Below are 13,898 nucleotides of genomic sequence, written 5' to 3'. Positions count from 1 at the left end.
TAGCCTTTGTAGTGTCCTTTGGTGTCTCTGTGCTTGGTGTGTCAGTTGTAACATTTTCAGTGCTAGATGGAGCTTGAGAGGTCTGTTCCCCGGTGGCTTGAGAAGTAGCTTCTCCTGCTGTAGATTTGTGACCTTCTATTCCTTGTTCAGTATCCTGAGGGGCTTCGGTTGAAACAGGCTGATTGACCGGAGGATAGAGCTGAACTTGTTCCAAAACTAACTCACTGGATACCAATTTGGCATAAGCATTCCCTTCTATCATTTCTTATTCTGGTGCCTCGGTGTCCATGATATCCTCATCAACTTGTATAGTATCAGTAGGGTCTTGCTCAGTGATATCAAGATCTTGCTCGGTGACATTAACTATTTCAACTTTAGCTTGTTCACCAGCATTCTTGATTCGAAAGATTTCCTGCCATTTTTCTTTGGTTTCATTCTCTACATCCGAGTAAAGTCCATTCATCAATTTTAAGGCTCTTTGCTTGACTAGAAAGTTTTTGTGGTAGTTTTTCAGATGTTCTTTGATCTCATCTATGGACATGTCCGGAAAGAGATGTACCAGACTTCTTTCTCTCATCTTCTTTTCCGAGTCCATGGCATATGTCCACTTGTTATCAATATGCGAATACAATTCTTTTAGAAGAGAATTAGTTACTTCCAATGGGACCAATCAAAATTTCAAAAGAGTACAAATTATGGCTTCTTCAATTTGTCTCTTTTCTACATCATTTCTGGATTCATATTTTACATGTCTGAATGATCCAAATCCACCATATTGCTTCATATTAGCACACAAATTTTCAACACTATGTATATTTTCCTTTTTACTCTTGACAATCTGAAATTTACTTTTGTCTTCAGATTCAGTGTCACTAGACTCTTTAGCCAAAATGAGTCTCCAAGTAGATTTCTTGTAAGTTTTTGTTACCTTGGGTATGACAACATTCTTTGGTTTCTTACACGATGATGCTACAGATGCTCTTGTGTTAGGTCGCTTTGCTAGAGGAGTTGGTGATACCTTTGATGTATCCTGTTTCTTCCTTTTCAAAACTTTCCCTTTAGGCAATTCGGTGCTCAATGTAATAGCTGCCTCCTGGGCTTCAGATTCCTCCTCAGGGATGGCTAGAGTGCCCTTGACAGGTGTGGAGGAAGAACCTTCTCCAAATTTCTCCGTTAATACCTTCATCATTTTTTTTGCCTTCCTTGTAGCCTTGGGCACTACAATGCTCATCTTAACTTTTTCTTTCACTTCTTCATATGTACCGTATCTTAGTTCGGTAGCATGCCTTGGTAAAGTGAGAAAAGCATCTATTTGCTATTGTGTGATGTCAAAATCAATCTCATAACCCATAGGTGGCAAAGATTGAGTTCTCAGTTCCACAACATTAACATACCAGTAGTCGGTGTCTACTTCAAAGCATATGTCATCCTTGTATTTCTCCACTAACTGGAATTCTATACCTGTAATGCATCTTTTCTTGAAATTTGTTGAAATAATCATCCATAATATCATTAAAGTTATCACCTAGTCGTTTGATGAAGTCATTGATTTGATGGGTGATTGGTTGGTGTAGCTCCCAAACTACATTACCAATTGATGGAAATAATTTCTCAAAATAGAAAAACATGCATACCAAAAGTGATCCAAACTTTAGTGTATTTGCTGAGTTGTTCTTCTTTGGCTTCCTTATGGTATTCAGATTCTCAAACAGGTTTTTCAACAATACCTCACAGAAATCAATTTTCATGCCTTTCTTCACAATTTTATATGCTAAATCGACCGCTGCACAGGGTACACTGTTTTCCCTTGCCAATTGGAAGAAACAATAACCTATTACTCTAATGGAAAACTTCAGCTTTGCATTTGTCACATTGTTCAATTTCAGTCCTCTGCAATCAGATTCAATTCTAGTTAGAGTGATCAATTCCTTCTGTGATATCATTTTTTTGAGCTTAGACATGATCAAAAATAGGGTAATCGGTGATCAGATGAATGATTTCCTTGGTGATTTTGAATGTTGCTTTGCTAACCACATGAAATAATCATGAACTCTACTCAAAACAAACTTGACCCATTGGGGTTTGAAGACACATGGATAGGTTAGGGCTTCAGTCAATCCCTTGATTTTGATGTGTTCATACTCGCTATCCAATTTCCCATCGGTACACAATTCATCATATGTGTCTTTGATTTCAACATGACCTAGTTCCTCAACATGACACTTAGTGAAGAATCTCACATCCTCAACTAATAAAACCCTATCCGGAATGAGTGAAAATGAATTTTTATCATCCGGTTCAGATGCAACTTTGGGAGTTAAAGAGTATTTCAGTGAGGGCTTTTCAATGTTCTCAACAACAACGGGCTTCTGGATCTTAGGTGCCATTGCAAATTTCGGATAATTTCTTAACAAAATATTCTTAGGGTTTGAAGACTTTCAAATGTCCAATAGATATAAAGTAGATAATCACAACTAATATTTCCTTGTAGCTAGCTCTAAGAAATGCTTGAGATCAATGTGTAAATACCTTGAAATTCACTCGAGAGGTACTTTGATCGCCTTTGAATCACTTTGCTCTGCTTTCTTGAAAACTTGGTAAGTGTAAAATGACCATGCAAAGTGCTTTAAGTAAACAATATACCTTATCGGGCTCCGTGCAGTTAGGTTAGAAAACATTAAATGCACTCGGTGCCACTTCCTTTTTATGCTTTTACCGAGTAGCCAGACTTCCTGTATTTACCGACTAGACAGGCTTCCAACAGACTTGATAAAATTTCAAATTTCCTAATGCATCTTTAGTTATGCAGATTTTGAATTAAGTACATGATAAAATAGGAATTGTTAAGATTTAACCTTTGAGTGAATGCAGTCCCTTCATACCTTTATCGATTAATTTGGAATAGGTGCACCTAACTCAGTAGGTAAGGTGCTTTCTTCATTTGACACAATTTCCTTCTTTTTCCAAATCATTTGTAATTTGCCTTTTATTTCCTCAGTGTCTCCTCTAGGTTGATCTCTGCAATCTCTAGCCAAGTGTCCAACTTTGTGACAATGAAAACATGCCATACCAGGGTTTCTCCATGATCTTCGGTTGTTCATTCTAAACCTTATAAAGCAGTTGGCACTTATATGTCCATATCTTCCACAACATTCACACCATATCCTTGTATTGTAATCCCATGGTACTGCAGAATACTATCGGTTAGGATCTGAGTGAGTTCGATAGCCTATAGTATTTGCTCGATGTGCAAACCATATATAGTTCTTTTGGTTAAACCAACACTTCTCGGTACTATGTCCATATCTATTACAGTTTTTACAAAACCCTTTGAATTTTGCCTTTTGATAATTGCTAGCAGACTTTGTCCTACATTGGTTAGATGTGTGACCATATTTATTGCAATTGTTACAATAACCATTAGATTTAGTGACATTCGGTTGCTTACCTTTTCTGATTTGGCACATATTAGCAGTATGTCCTTGTTTTCTACAATAGTTGCAAATAGTCTTCTTTCCTTTGATGTTCTTCTTGTTTCCAGTTTGCTTTGATGATTCTCCTCTCTCGGTAGTGTGGATTCCCTTCTTGGTAGAGTCTTTTCCTTTGTAACTGGGTCCTGCATATTTGTTGGGTCTTCTTGTATTCAGTTGCTCATCCAACATCTTTGATGCTTCATAACTCTTCTTCAGTGTTTCTTTTGGATTTATTCTCTGTTTCAAGTTCATCAGTCAACCTTGATACTTCAAGTTTCAATGCTTGATTCTCATCATCTTTCAGATTTGCTTCATGATGTACATAACCCAATTGATTTGACAGATTTTGTTGAATCCCAGTCAACCTTGTGATTTCATCATTCTTTTTAGATACTAATGTTTTAAGCTGATGTTTTTCTCTTTCTAGATCTCTTACTTTATCCTCAACTGTCCTCAATGCATCAATATTTTTAGTCATCTGTGTGCTGAAATGTTCATGTCCTCTTTTCATTTCTTTTAGCTGATCAGTTAGTGCTTTTTTCTTCTCCTTTAGTTCTTCAATCATCTCTTCAGTCTCTTTAGATATACTATTCTCAGATGGTGTTTCAATTTATTCCACTAGCTCTTGAGAGTCTTGTAAATCATTAGATAATCTTCTTCTAACTTTCAATGTTTTTTGCATTTGTCTTTGCATGTCTGCAATCACTTGATTAGCATGATCCAACTCTTCTTGCAGATACATAATTCTTTGAGATTTTTTACAGGCTTCCATTGATAAGATCTTTCTCTTTAGGCTGTTAAACCCTTTTCCAAGATTGAGGCTCTGATACCAATTGTTAGGCCCAATATGGAAAGCTAATGTACTGAGAGGGGAGGGGTGAATCCATACTTCAAATCCTTTCCTCAACAATATCTTTACTGTTATGCATAAACCAAAAACTGTTGTAACATAACATAAAGCTAAAACAAATAAATAACAATCATACATGATTCACTCCATAGCACATATATTTTGGTTACGCATAAACTCTTGGTTAGAGAGAAAAACTACGGTGGGGATGGCACCCACAACATCACTACTGCAATAATAAAGAGTACTCGGTTAGAGCTACATGTTCAGCTATTTCTGATAGCTTACCATGCTAGGAGTATTGAGATCATTAGATCTACCTTGCTAAAGGATTTTACAACACTTAAACTAAATGCTACACTTGGTTAAAGGCTTTACAATTTATAGACTTTGTTAGAGTCTTTTACCCTGTTAAGGTTTCTCTTACAACTTCAAAATATTACAATAAAATCTTTACAAATATCTGCAACTTTACATCTGAAATGTTATAATAGATTCTATGTGCTCAAAATGAGATTACCTTGCTTATAGCATACCTCGGTAACCCATAAAGTAACTCGGTAAACCCTTTTGTTTACTTTGTTCCTTGACTGTTCTCTGAAATCCTTCTCGGTGACCTCTGTGTCTCTGACAATCGCAATACTCAGTGCTTCCTTATCTATTACACATGTCTTGCTTCATACACCTTTGTATTTCCATATTTTTATCCTTAATCCATGTTGTATATATAGATCTCTTATGTCGGTGATCCGTTCATTGCTTCGATCTTACAAACATGATTTATCGAATGAATAACCATATAAAATATTTCATTGGATAGATGACCTCAAAATCATACAAAATCTTTAAGTGCAATTTCCAATGTGATAAGGGTTCTTTGTTCCTCGATCTTGTAACATGTTTTCCCATGTGTGTAGGTTCAATGAATTTGGTAACATGTTTCACTCGGTGTATATCAACTCGGTGTATCATTATTGCTGCTCGGTAGACATGGAATGTTACTCGGTAGATAGCTCGGTGTATACTAGGCTCTGTGACTACTTCCTTCTATAACCGATTGCTCTGTGCTTACCAATTGAATATTTCGGTAGTATTAACTGACTAGAGTATGTAGAATGACTTTGGATATAAAACTAATGGCAACTTAATAAGTAGTAATAGGGGTGATTTAAAGGTTAAGTACAAAATATTGTCAAAGTTGCATAGTGTTGACAAGCAACTTTAGACATTATCTTAGCATAGAGTGTTATAAAGAGTTATTAATATAAAAGGTAGTTAAGGACAATTTAAAAATTATTTGGAAACCTTTAAAAATACTTGTATAATCAACCTTTGGGTTGTTTATTCTTTTTGGGAAGAAGAAGCAATAAAAATATCCATTTTCCTGAAAAATATGGGTATAACAATCCCGTTCTTTTGCTTGTCATGTGTGTGTATGGATAGATAATGTTGGGGAAGTGATTGGGGTTAAAATTAAATTGAATTAAATTTCATTTTATTTTTGTGGCATTAAATTTCATTCAGATTTGAAGTAGTTATGATCATTTTAGTGACTGTCACTTCCCAAATTTTCCTATTATAGTCCGGTTGCAGTGTATATTACAGGATTGTACAGAAGATTTCTGATCTATAAATAATTGAATTTGAAATAGGAGTGAATAAAATTTTATTGTGTAGTGGTTTCATGAGTTTTGGTTAAGTTCAGTGCAAGTTATAACATCTTTTCTGAAAACTGCCTATGAAAACCTAGGTTTAAGGGTTTGAGAGTGAAAAATGGACTTTCAAGCCATTCCACCCATTGTATAATGCTATAACTCGGTGGAATTGATTTAAAAATTAAATTTTGTGATTTTGGGTTTTTCAAGAGTAGGGGAGGCCATTTGCCAATTTTGTGGTGATGCCCTAGGTGCATTCTATGTCTTGTTTTGGTGAAAGTTGATGCTTTCATGTAGGGTTTGGATGAAATAACATTGTTAATGAGTGGATGAAGGTTTTTAAAGAATTTGAATACATATTTTTATATGTTTGAGATATTGGCAAAGTGGTTTGAGATTTGGAGATAAGAGTTCCAATAAACCCTCATTGTAAGCAAGCTTAGAAGGCCTAAGGTGAGATTGGTGTGTTGGGTAAATTTGTGAGGATACCCAGTGATTAAAGTTGTGTATTTTATTTATTTTAACCCTGCATAGTTTATTTGAGTGAATAATTTGGTTTTGTGGAGTTTCTAAAGGGTAGGTTCTTTGTAAAAGTGGCCTTATTGGGCCTAGTCACAAAACGGGACAGTCAATTTTAGACCCGCACTTTCCAAAACAGCCCCACCTTATTTAGGGATATGTTTTGTATCTTCCAAAAGGATATAAAAAAAAATCTTACCTAGTTTATATCAGGTTTGGTTCAAAAGTTATGATCAAAATAGTCATTATGGAGGGCTACTAGGAAAGTGCTATGGTTGTGAAGGAAGTATTGAAGAACTAGGTCAAAGGGTTCATGTCAGTGGTTGAGGGCTGTTTTTTTATGCTAAAATTATTTTTAGTAGCCTTCCCTAAATTTTGGATCCATTTTAAGTCAAAATTCAAGTTTGGGCCATTTGTTGTCAAGGTGTGAAGGGATGGTGGGTAGGCAAGGTGAGTTGGGAGAAAGATATCCCTTTGGAATCTTGTGACCAATTTTGGGGAATGGTATTGAGATATTTCTAACATATTTTATCCCTATGCATCAATAGATGCAACTATCAACCAGAAAAATGTAATAACAAAAGTTTATAAAGTAAAAGTCATAATTAATTTTTTTTATCAAGTGAAGTTTAGACATATCACATCACTAGATAAAATGACAACAAAAAATGTGAATCATTAGGAACTCTGTCAATTGGTTATAATATAGGGCACAAGATAGATGGTGAAATAATTTGAAATGTTATAATCTACTAAGGTTTAACCATTTTCAAGCTCATTTTCAGCAAAAAAAAGCTTCTACTTGTTAGGGGAAATTCCATTCTCCTCTTAAATTTTGCCTTCCACATTGTAAATTGTGTCTAAGATTTCAACTTCCAAGTCCTTAAGAAAGATTGGTTTTCCTCTCTCGAGATGGAGAACCTAAAGGATTGTGGATTTCTTTTGGATTTTGTAACGTGCAAGGGTTCGTCCATCCTCTAGTTGTCTTCAAGCAAAAACAAGTCTCAATTCACTTGGGGGAATACCTTCTTTATCATGCATTTGGGCTTTAACATTCCTAATGTTGTCTAACATCTCAAGTTCTAGAGTAATGGTTTTGAAGCTAAGGGTTCTCAAAAGGTTTTGCATTTTTAATTAAAAAGAAATCTAACAAATAACCTGCAACATGTTTGATACATTAGTTAAATTCCTTAATAAAATTTATTTGATACATTACACACAATATATCGTAGAATCTTTTGTTCAATAATTCACAATTATGTAAAATTAAGTCCTTAAAAAAAAACCAGTTTTGTAATTATGAATGTTCGTAAATCAAGCATATTTTAGATCTACTCCATTTCATACTCATTCATCAAAGTTACAATTATTAAAAATCCTAAATAATCTGACTACTCAATATCTTCTTCACATAAAGAAAAATTAAAATAATAAACAAAATTTTATTAAATTAATTAAAACACTTTTGCAAATATAAACAAATCTAGACAATTTACAAAGCCCAAATTTGTTCAGATATTCAGGAAGCTTGTTGTTTTTAATATGATGACCAAATTGTTTCGTAGCAATCCTTTTTCCATGTTTCATTTATGATTTTATTATGATCATTTGTAGTTATTCATCTAGTTGTTCTGATTTGTTATTTTGGTGAGTGATTGGAAGATTTATTGGCTTGCTCTCCAAGCCCTTTTTGTTGATTATTGTTTTTGATCTGTAATGGGTTGGAGCCCTTTCCCACTTTAATAAAAAACAAACTCAACTCAAATTCCATATAGAAAATATGTTTTAATTTTAACATAAAACCCTATTTGTATATTAATTATAAGCCAACTTGCATTAAAGAAGAACCACAACTTCAGAGAAATCTACTAAAGGGAAAGGGCAAAGAATAATGAGAAAGAAAAAAATAGAATTAATTTTTTTAAAAAGTATTATATATTCACAAATATTTAAAACATACAAAATTGAAAGTTGTTTTTTCTTTTCTCATACACTACATAAAAGTCTGCCTTGTTCTTTGACTGTTATCCTATAACAACCCTCTTCTTTAGTTGTTATCCTCCTGTTGCTACAACAATACAAAACTTCTACTATATTCTCACATATACCACACACCAAAAAGACTATTTGACAAAAATATTAATTGCATTTAATTCTGAGTCTACATCAAGAGTAGAAAATCCTAAAAAAGGAGATTACAATAAAAAAAATTTCAAATTTGTCCTGTTCACATTAAAAATGGAGGCAAGTTGGGATGATATGAGTTGAAGAAAAGAAGGGACATACTTATAAATAGATTTGGAAGATATGAAATAGAAAGGAGAAAAAAAAAGAGGCCAGAAAGGAGTAATAAATGGTAGTAGTTGGTGATTAATTTCCAACATGCATGATTAATTCAATACAATATGTTACTAATTAAATAAATTATTTTAAGGGGAGAGGGAGAGAGAGCGAGAGAGAGAGAGAGTATGCAAAAATACTTAAGGGTGTTAGAAACACAGTTGTCGTTGCACCAAAAGATCAACCTGTTAATGCTCCATACAACCACAAGATCTATCGAACCAAGGAGGCCTAAAATTTGATTAGAACCTAGATCTATCAAGGCTAAAAATATTAGATTCCTCTCCTCCTTAATGTGTTGGTAAATTAGGACTTGTTAGTGGTTTTATTATCTTAATTTAACCATGACCCTAATTTTTCCAGTAATACATTTTTGGGGAACCTAACTTCTTGCACCTTAATTTCTGATTTGTGATCTCATATCTAATTATTTTTTATTTTTGAAAAAAGGTGGCAGTGCCACTTAATATATTTTATTTATATATATATTTATTTTACAAAAGTTGATTCAAAGAGCTCCCGGAGAAAAGAACTAGTAAGAAAAACTCTGATCCTTTCTCTACAATACATAGAAAGGTTGTGAGACTTAAATCTCTAATATGCCAAAAAATACAATATATCTTATAATGTCCAGAATACCGAGTGCCACAAATCATCCCCCAGTAGTGAATGCTTTCTGGAATATATTGAACAAGGTGGAGTCCGAACCAAAGCATCACGAGAGTTGTACACATTTACATAGCAGTCCACAATCTGTCTCACTTATGCATTTATCCAACTTGCAATCCAGCATGCTTCTCAAATCGACAACCATTCACATCATACAGATACAACAGAACCACATGACCCTGCACTTATAATACCACACATACCAATTTATATCATTATGAAAAAGACCACCAGATCTAATTGTTAATGCATTTTCAAATTCAAAATTAGACTCAAGTTTTATTTTCAAGAGAATTAGATAAATTTAGAGCTTAATTTCACAAAAAAATATAATTCTAAAATTAAACTTGTGGGTTTCATAATTTTGGATTTATTATCTAAAATTTGATTGTTCGTGCATGTTAAAAATCAAATTTACACTCAGATCTTAATTTCAAATGAATTACATGAATTTAACATTTAATTTCACAAAAAACCTAGTTTATAATTCTAAAACTCAGTTGTGAATTACATAATTTTTTAAATCTAGTTTTAGATCTAGTCCTTATGACATGTTATGCTATGATTTAGAGTTATTTATCTTTCAAATTGACAAATTATCAGATTGCTTAATTAATTGGTTAATGAATCACTTTTACAAAAATAAATTGTTTAATCACAATTTTCAATTTGTGCATACGAATTTCCCTCCTTTGTGCATGAGTTTTGTTACCATTAGTCCTACCTACAATACTCTCGTGAGAAGAAGTTATATAATTAAGGCTTCCCAAGGTTTAATTACTAAGGATATGGAGCCTAATTTGGGTAACTTATTTCATGAGAATGTTGGTTCTTCCTCCAATTGAACAAATAATATCATTTATCCTCGTTCTCTTCACAATTCTCATGATGTGGATGAATCACTAACTAGGGTTACCATTGACCAATTGGAGAAGATTGACAATAAATTTAAAAATCTTCAACATTGGATGAGTCAACAATACTTGAAAAGTGAGGCAAACCCATTGATTGAAGGATTAAAAATAATGTTACAAAGTGATAAAAATTGTGTTGATTTGTTGTGTGACCTTTCTCATATTGTTGACACTATTATCATGTCTATTGAAAGTTGTTCCCAAGTCCTTTCTTACTCTCAACCCACTAGTCAAGTCAATCATTCCATTCCTATGCCTACATCCTTGCCTAGTGTGCCCATATTCATATCTTCTATAATGACTACTTCCCCATACAATATTAATCCTACACATGTGATTCATGGGAGCAATCTAGTTAATGAATATTATTATATACCTCCCTCCATGAGTATTCCATTTGTATCCCAGTCATCTCCATTACTCAATACCATACTGTTCCACCTCCTTATTCATAACCTCCACCTACATACACCAATGTTACTCCTCCATTACAATCCAATATGTCAAATTTTAGGCCATCCACCAAAGCAACCATTAATAAACTTGCCCAAACTATTACATGCCTATAACAATGTTTGGCTTCCATTACTCAATCCAAGTTTAATGTGCACACATATGATGTAGCAAGCCCATTATCTGATGCCATTGTTCATGCTATCCCTCCTAAGCATATGGAAGTCCCTCAATTGGAATTATACAATGGATAAGGTGATCTCTTGACATGTGAAAATATTTCAAACTTTGTGTGGTGATTTTTCTCATGACCAAAAACTTATGGCTAAATTGTTTTACTAGTACATTCGGGTCAAAATTTTGACGCCAAATCGTTGTAATTCCGACATAATTTCGTCGCACTACCGACAAAAAAAGTTGTCGAAAACTTTGTGTTAGAAGTTCTGACTATCCTTGTGGTCGTCGCAATTCCGACATCACCTCCAACCTTTCTGACGGCCGCCATGGATGCTCATACCCTGAAAGAATACCGTCGTGATCTCGGCCTATCGTCGGAATTCTGACTCCAAAGGATAAAATTTTGATAGAGGAGTGTCGTTGGATGCACAAAATTCTCGTCGGAACTCTCCTAGAGGTCGTCGCATCCAACGACACTCCTCTGTCAAAATTTTATCCTTTGGAGTCGGAATTCTGACAATAGGCCGATTTTTTGGAAATTTTTTTTTTATAGAAAAAGATTGACATTGGTATCTCTCTTCTATCTCTCTTCTCTATCCCTCTCTACAATCTCTCTTCTCTCTCCCCTCTCTAGGTCTCTTTCTCCATCCCTCTCTTCTTCTCTCCCTCTCTACTTCTCTTTCTCTACCCTCTCTAGGTCATTATCTCTTCCTCCCACCCTCTCTCTCTCTCTCTCACCTCTATAGGTCTCACCTTCCATTCCTCCATCATTACCCATGTTGTCAAGTTGCAAGATATTTCCCAAAGTACTTGGTTGCTAGGGTTGATTTGCTTAAGTGTTGGAGTCGGAGTTAGATGAGACCTGCATGATTAAGCTGTATTAAGTGATCAAGTCACCAAGATCTCAATTGTAAACATGACTAGGTTCTAGGGTTTTAGGGTATAGCATAGGTCAAGATTGAGGTATGGTGGTCAAGAATTACCTTCCAATGACAAAAGACATCCAAATGATGAAGAATGAAGGCGATGAACTCATAGAAGTTTGGAGGAGATAATTTGACTAAGTTAAAATTTTGTTTAAGTCATTGTCATGATACTAGCTTGCTCATCAAGAGCAATTTGTGCGAATGAACCCTAGAAATGTGCCCATGCTAGAGAAGCAAGAATTCCAATAAAACCTAAGGCAATGCTAGTAAGGGGTCAAAATTAAAGAATTAGGGTACAAAAAACAAAATTTGGCTAAGTCGAGATGTTGCTCAAGGATGACCTAAATCATGGAGTGTAAATCAACCATGAAACATGAGAACGGATAGGTCTTGACCCAAGCAACGTAAGTCCCCCTTGTGATTCCAGCAGATATCACATCACAATCATTGAGTCTATCTGCAATATAAAGTCAAGACTTGACTATTGGAATCTTGGAGTCATCCCATTTGATCACGTAGTTTAGCACTTGGGAGGATTTTGTTCAAGAGAGGATAAAATACTTAGTATTTTATTTTGTGTTGCATAGTGCATAAAAAACACATCAACAGAAACCATTGAAAGGTTTGGTTAAAGCCTTTGAATCACAATCTCTACGAGAAGCTATCAAGAGTGCCCAGAATTTGGAAACTTTAGTATCCAAGAACATAATTCATAAGGCACCACTTTTAGAGCAACCAAAGAAGCCTATCAATGTAATATTTTATTTACCTTGGATATGTTTTATCCTAAGTGTGATATTCCACTATTAAAAAGCTTAATTAGGTAATTTTTTACTTAGGTAGAATAAGATAATGAGTTGTACATTCTCCTTCTTTGATTGAGATTCTACTTTTTCCTTGTCACAAATTTGGAAACTTGGATAAGCAATTTCTTTTTTTGGTTTTTTACCTCTTCATGATCCTCATGGATTTGGAATCTTGGAAGCTATATATTGTAGGTTTTTCCTTGGTTAACATATCAAATGAAACTATTGTGAGCTTTCATATCTTAACATACCAAGGGCTTAAGTTTGGGGACAACAGGGGGATGACAAAGGGGGCGGGGTGGGATGCAAATATATATACAACTTAAAAAATTAATTATAAAAGGATGTGTATAGAATAAGTATAACAACTGTAAATAAAACTTTGCCACACTATGTAAATTTTACAATAAACATTAAAAATATGTCAATGATTGCATTGAAATTTGAACATTAACAATGGTGGTAGTGTTTTGGAACTTTGGGAACAAACTAAGAATAAGTATAAGAATTGCAGATGAAACTTTAGCATACTAAGTGTTTAAACTAGTCAACATAAAAAAAATGGAAACGATTGCATTAACAATAAGAATGGTGGGTAGAGGTTTGGGGTCAATGGGTAGTGCCTCTTGTGGGGAGTTTGGGGCAGAGCCCCCATCAAGGTTAGGGGGCATAGCGAAACCTTTAATATGGATGACATTTTCACAATAATTTCACCATTTTTGTTTAGAATTGGAGTTTCTAATTGGGGGCCATGGGAGACTCATAGGCATCCTCAAGATGGTCAAGAGACTCCTTGGAGTCCCTAAGTGGTGCGGCAAGGGGATGTTTCCCCTAAGTATTGCATCCTGAAAAAATAGGGATTTTGGAGGGGGGGAAGGGGTCCCCATGTTTCAATGGTTTCAAAAGATTCTAAGTTTTATTTTTTATCTTGTCATAACAAAATATACTCCTCTTGCATCCTTGGATGATTTGAAAATTGAAAACAATTTGACAAGGAAAAACTAACTTCTAAAGTTTAGACTTAGTTTTCTTTTTTTATCAAAGTCGCTACAACATTTCAATGATCAAAGTAGCTTTTTTTTTGTGGTTTCAAAGCATCCAAAAGGCTTGAGAAAT

This window comes from Cryptomeria japonica, chromosome 5 (genome assembly GCF_030272615.1).
Source record: "Cryptomeria japonica chromosome 5, Sugi_1.0, whole genome shotgun sequence".
In the NCBI taxonomy this organism is placed as follows: domain Eukaryota; kingdom Viridiplantae; phylum Streptophyta; class Pinopsida; order Cupressales; family Cupressaceae; genus Cryptomeria; species Cryptomeria japonica.
The sequence above is the reverse complement of the archived record's forward strand: the minus strand, read 5'-3'. Positions refer to the sequence as shown.